This window comes from Arvicola amphibius, chromosome 5 (assembly GCF_903992535.2).
Source record: "Arvicola amphibius chromosome 5, mArvAmp1.2, whole genome shotgun sequence".
In the NCBI taxonomy this organism is placed as follows: Eukaryota; Metazoa; Chordata; class Mammalia; order Rodentia; family Cricetidae; genus Arvicola; species Arvicola amphibius.
Genome location: NC_052051.1, coordinates 125,350,161 through 125,355,805, shown reverse-complemented (window position 1 = coordinate 125,355,805; position 5,645 = coordinate 125,350,161). Strand labels below are relative to the sequence as shown.

The following is a 5,645-nucleotide window of genomic DNA, read 5'->3' as shown; positions in this document are numbered from 1 at the left end:
ATATTGTTTATGAAATATCTAGGGTATGTTTTTATTTTTCTTCATATTTTCCTATTTTAGTTTTTTGAGACAGGGTTTCTATCTGTAGTTCTGGCTATCCTGGAACTCACTATGTCGATCAGGCTGGCCTAGAACTCAGGAACCCACCTACGTCTGCCTCCCAAGAGTTATTTCTTATGAACCAAGGCTAAGGCTAGCAGTCCTATTGAAGCATTCTAGAGCATAGCTACAGAGGTTTGGATTCTGGAACTCAAAGGAAATGTACTTGAATCCCTGACCAGCCTGGGAAAGGGATTGCACACATATACCTCTATCTACTTCTCTGTAAAATGTGAATATATAGTACTGACCCTTATAGAAATGTTTTAAGGCTTAAATGAGATTCTACACATTGAAAGACTCTTAATACAGAGCCTATTACATCTTGAAATGAATGAAATTTGAAATTTATGGCCTGGCAATGCTGGAGCAGACACGGGCAGCCATATATGGCTGATGACCGTGCCCATATTGAGTTTCATGGTCTAAGCTGATGAAGATGACTGATCAGGTCTCTTCCCCAAGAGGGTACCAGATCTAATTACAGATGGTGGTGAACAACCCTGTGGTTGCTGGGAACTGAACTCAGGATTTTTGGAAGAACAGGCAGCGTTTTTCATTGCTGAGCCTTACATTTTGAGATGTGGAGAAATGTTCCCAGTGTTATGATTACTCCTGGTTTTCCTCTTCTTATTACTCTAAATAGTAGTAGCTCCTAGAGTAGCCATACACGAGGCAAGGGGGAAATGTTATCCCTAGCTGAGAAACATATTACCTCTTCTCTTATAGAATTGGGTGATAAATGCGAAGTATATAGTTTTGGTAATTTTAGTTGGCTTCAAATGCAGACAGAAACAATGAAGATAATTCTTGATAATACATTTGATTACTATACTAGCCTCAAGCTGTACTTTATGAAAGTCACGGGATGCCTCTTGCATCATGTATACAGTGACCTTCTGAGCAAAGTTCGGGCTGCTAATCTGCAAACAGGCTGGCTCTCCTATGTGGGCAGTAAGTCTTCTGGCTGCACATTTCAGTGGAGACAATTGCAAAGGACAGAAGGGCCAGAAGATGATCTCCACCCCTCCACTGTGGGCAAAGCAAGTGGAGTCTATGATCGGGCCATTTGTCCTGGCTGAGACCTGCATTGATGAGAATCTTCAGCTAAGTGGAACCCACGTGTCAGCACTGGCTCTTCACTGTTGTCAAAGTCTTCTGTAATGATTCTGCTTGAGTTTTTAAACGGTGAATTCGAGCAAGGGTATTGAGGAAGGAAATATTAGCAAATGAAGTGGCTGACCATTTTAGTAGCAGAACAACTGGCCTGGCAGGTTTATTGTTTTGGCTGTTGTTCTATGTGGAGTCACTATAAGATTAAGTTTATGCAACTGAACTGTTAATGGGGCTGTAATTTCAGGCAAATAGCTTATTCAAATGTAAGACAAGCAATGGAGGACTCTGCTTGAAATGAAAATTACAGTTTGAATATTTTTTCAAAAATCTTTATTTTCTTCTCTTTTTTCAAACTATGTAGAATGGAAAGTGGAAGGTTAAAACTGTTGAATCTATTTATGAACACACCACACACACACACCTCAACCCCCTCAAAACAATGTCTTATCCAAATTCCTCAAGAAGTCCCATTCAATCTCCATGTGTATTGCATAAAACTTTCCTGGCTTTCACAGAAGCCACTGTTGTGGGAGGAGGAACCATAGTGTGCATTAATAGGTACAGAAAACCTTCAAGGGAAAGACCATAAACCCAGAAGCCATAAACTTTGGGACTAGACTTTAGACTAAAGGTCTCTGGAAGCTCAAAGCCACACTCAAGTGTGTGTGTGTGTGGGGGGGTGGGAGTGGGGGTGCAGTAGGCAGGAGAGACTGATTAAATGAAGCTTTTGGTCCAAAATTCCCAACTACAGTGGGTCTGTTGTCTATTGGGCTTCAACACCTCAAACTCCACCTCTTCTTAGGCTGTGTAATTGTTTTCTTGAGTGTGAACTTGGAAAGTCTGGAAAACGCAAAAGTTTACACAGCAATATAAAGCATGGAAAGGCTTTATTATAAATTTTAAAGCGATGTCCTTAACTTGCATTTTGATGCGAACAAGAAACAGACCACCAAATTAATACGTTTACCTGCTGAGACCCAGCATTCTTCAGCAGGACATCTTTCTAAATCTTTTTCTATTTTAAACAGAAGGGAACATGAACGCAGTAACTTGCTACCACAAATTAAGCATTTGGGTTTCCCACATTTGAGGAAATTGCAAGGGTCAGCACATCCAGAGTGCAATGGATTAGCTTCCCCCTGGGAAAAGCACTTTTGTGATCATGGTATCTCCCCAGCCAAGTAAGTGCAGCAGGATACTTTTGTAACACAGCTGCTTCAATGAGCCAAAGAGGAAGGCTAGAGCTGGTCTGCCCTGTCCATAGCCTTGAAACTTAAAAGTGTGGGTCAACTTTGCAAATGGCTTCCTGTTTCCTGATACTGCAGTCTCAAAAGTGTCTGTGTTTCACAGGCCTCACAAAGCTATAAAGGCGTGCTTGTTACCAGGTTTACAGCTCTGGTCTATATACATCCACACTAGGCCACACTAGTGTCTGTACCAAGTTCCACGGGATCGTCCTTGGCCTCCCACAGTGTGGCTAGAGCACACATGTCCTGAGAAAACTCGGGACTTCTGCCTTGGATGTACTTTTTGTCTTTAAATCCTCCATGTGTCCTGGTATGGGATTCCCCTGAGTATCCTGTGAATACCATTGCTCAATAAAGAAGTTGCTTTGGGCCTATAGCAGGACAGAATATAGCCAGGCTTGAAGATATCTCTATCTATCTCTATCTCTATCTCTATCTCTATCTCTATCTCTATCTCTATCTCTATCTCTATCTCTATCTATCTATCTCTATCTCTCATATATGTATATATGTATATGTATGAGAGAGAGAGGGAGACGGAGAGGGAGAGAGAGAGAGGGAGGGAGAGGGAGAGGGAGAGAGAGAGAGAGAGAGAGAGAGAGAGAGAGAGAGAGAGAGCCAGGAGACGCCATGCAGTTGCCAGAGGAGACAAATGCTGGAACCTTGATGGTAGGCCACGACCTTGTGGTAATGTACAGATTAATAGTAATGGGTCAATTTAAAATGTAAGAGCTAGCTAGAAATATGCACAAGCTAATTGGCCAAGAAGTGATGTAATTAATATAGATTTGCGTGATTATTTCAGGTCTGTGCAGCCAGGAAACAAATGAGCAGTCTCTGCCAACATGTTTCCATGACGATTCTCTAGACCTCTAGCCAGTGCCATGTTGTATGTGTGGAGGTCGCATCTCTCAAAGGATAGTTGAGCCTTCCTGCCTACAGGATCTTAAGAGAGTTCAGGTGTTGCACAGCGATTGACTTTAGCTGGAGAAATGTTCTTCTGTGATCTATACCCAAGACTGGAGTCAGTCCCACAACATGCAGATGTACCTCGATAGTATTTGCAAGAGCTCTGCCTAACTATGGCAGCATGTTCATTTTGCTTCAAGTTTAACTGAGTCTCCGTCACTCTTTGTGTGATTAACTGGACTTCTCATACTTGGTAGCACCAAACTAATGCCATCTTTCACAGAGAGTGAAGAATTCCATTAATAAAGAGTTGACAAGTATTGGATGAGCCCTTGGAGACCAAGAGAAAAATGTCGCTTATATTAGTCTTAATTCCATGCGCTAGCCTCCTGCTGAGAGTTTTTCAATTATAAAGTATTAACATGTGTAATTCTTTAAGACAACTTAGCTTGTATGGCTGGGGAGGGAAAAAACAGTATAGGGCAAGTTGTTTCTGCTCATAACCTCTTCCATTGGATAGTACCCTCACCTACCTCCCCTAGCCTTCTTGCCTTAATTTCCTCACCAGGAAGCAGAGAAAGTACTTGACAAGTAGATACAGAAGCACATGGAAAGGAAAAGAGTTTCCAAGATAAATACTGGGTGGCAGACATGGCAGACTGCAAACAGAATGTTTATCACTCGTGAACACAATGGAATTTCTCTTCTTTCTTCTACAAACCTTCATAGATTGCTAACTCAATGCCAGGGATTATGCCTGGAGGATACTGAACTGTCATCATTAATCACACCAACATCATTATCAAAGGTTTTCATCAGTCCATGCATGCTCTGCACTCCAAGAGAGTTAGCTTGAATCATAGTGGCTTACGTGAACTCCGTGTTAAAGACAAGATGCACAGATGCACTGGTTTCTTCTTGGTGTCTGCAAAGGACCAGTTTCATGTTGTTATGCAAACACCAAGGTGACAGAATGTGGCTAAATTACAATAGATGCCATTCCTCACAGGGACATTTGTTGGTATTTATTATTATTTTCTTGTGTTCACTACAGAGTTGGTGTGGGAGTTCCTTCTGTATATGTGTTGTTTTTATTGGTTAATGAATAAAGAAACTCACTTGGCCTGATAGGGCAGAGTAGAGCTAGGCCGGAAAAATAAACTGAATGTTGGTAGAAAGAAGGTGGAGTCAGAGAAGCCATGTAGCACCACTGGAGACAGACGTTGGAACTTTACCTGGTAAACCACAGCCTTGTGGCGATACACAGATTAATGGAGATGGGTTAATTTAAGATATGAGTTAGCCAGAAATATGCTTAAGCTATTGGTCAAACAGTATTGCAAATAATACGGTTTCTATATGATTATTTCGGGGCTGAGCAGCTGGGAACAAACAAGCTGTCTTCTACAACACAGACTATAGCTCGTTACTTTCTGCTCTAAGGTACTTACCCACTTAAGTTTCAAAATAGAAATGAAATATACTGGCACATCTTTTTGCAAGAAAGTTGTATGTGCTTCTTATATTACATCAGACAGGCTAATATGCTTTAGCATTTGGAATAGGAAACTCTATTAGCATGATGAAATAAATGCATGCAGGGTAATATTATGTCAACCCGTTGTTACCAGTAGATAAAGTCTGACGCGGTAATTGCTAACTGAATGCTGGATCACGGTTATTACTGAGGTAAAATCATTTGCCATGGGATAATCAGGGGTCCAATATTCTGAATGATAAAATAGTCCCTTCTACTCTCCAGTTTTAATTAGCTGAAAATGTGCCCTGGGTATTTTAGAAGGCTCACCTTACCAATACTGTTATTTAGACATGATTTATAATATTGGTATAGACTCGGCTAATGTTTTCCTCATTAAAGGTTTTATCTTTGTTTTCACTGTAAATTCTGTAGGTGAAGATTTTAAGGTGCATTAAATATTTATTTCCGATCCCTGTGTTTGTGTAAATATGTGTGCAGGTACGTGTACGCTGTATGGAAACATTTTTGTAAGGTCTTAAACCCCAGAAGCTACTGTCTGTGGCTGTGCTAGCATAGACCTCCTATGCTATGCCAATGCCCAGTTTCGGTCCCACAAGAAGATATAGGTGAAGTGCTACTTAAGAAAATGCTTCTTTTACCTATTGATTATTTAGGCTTGAAACTGAGTCCTGGATACCCCATGAGCAAATCTGATGCACTACAGTTCTGATGTTTGATCACTAGGTTGCTTTGGATGTTCATGCTCCAATTGTTAGTCAGGTTTTCGATGAACA

General features: G+C 41.0%; 1 non-coding gene across 1 annotated transcript; it reads right to left on the bottom strand.

Annotated features, from left to right (window-relative positions):
• Window positions 1–2,242: 2,242 nt before the first annotated feature.
• On the bottom strand, window positions 2,243–2,404 carry LOC119815959. The gene has a single exon (XR_005285630.1). It is a non-coding gene; the product is annotated as a U1 spliceosomal RNA (small nuclear RNA).
• Between the last annotated feature and the right edge of the window lie 3,241 nt (window positions 2,405–5,645).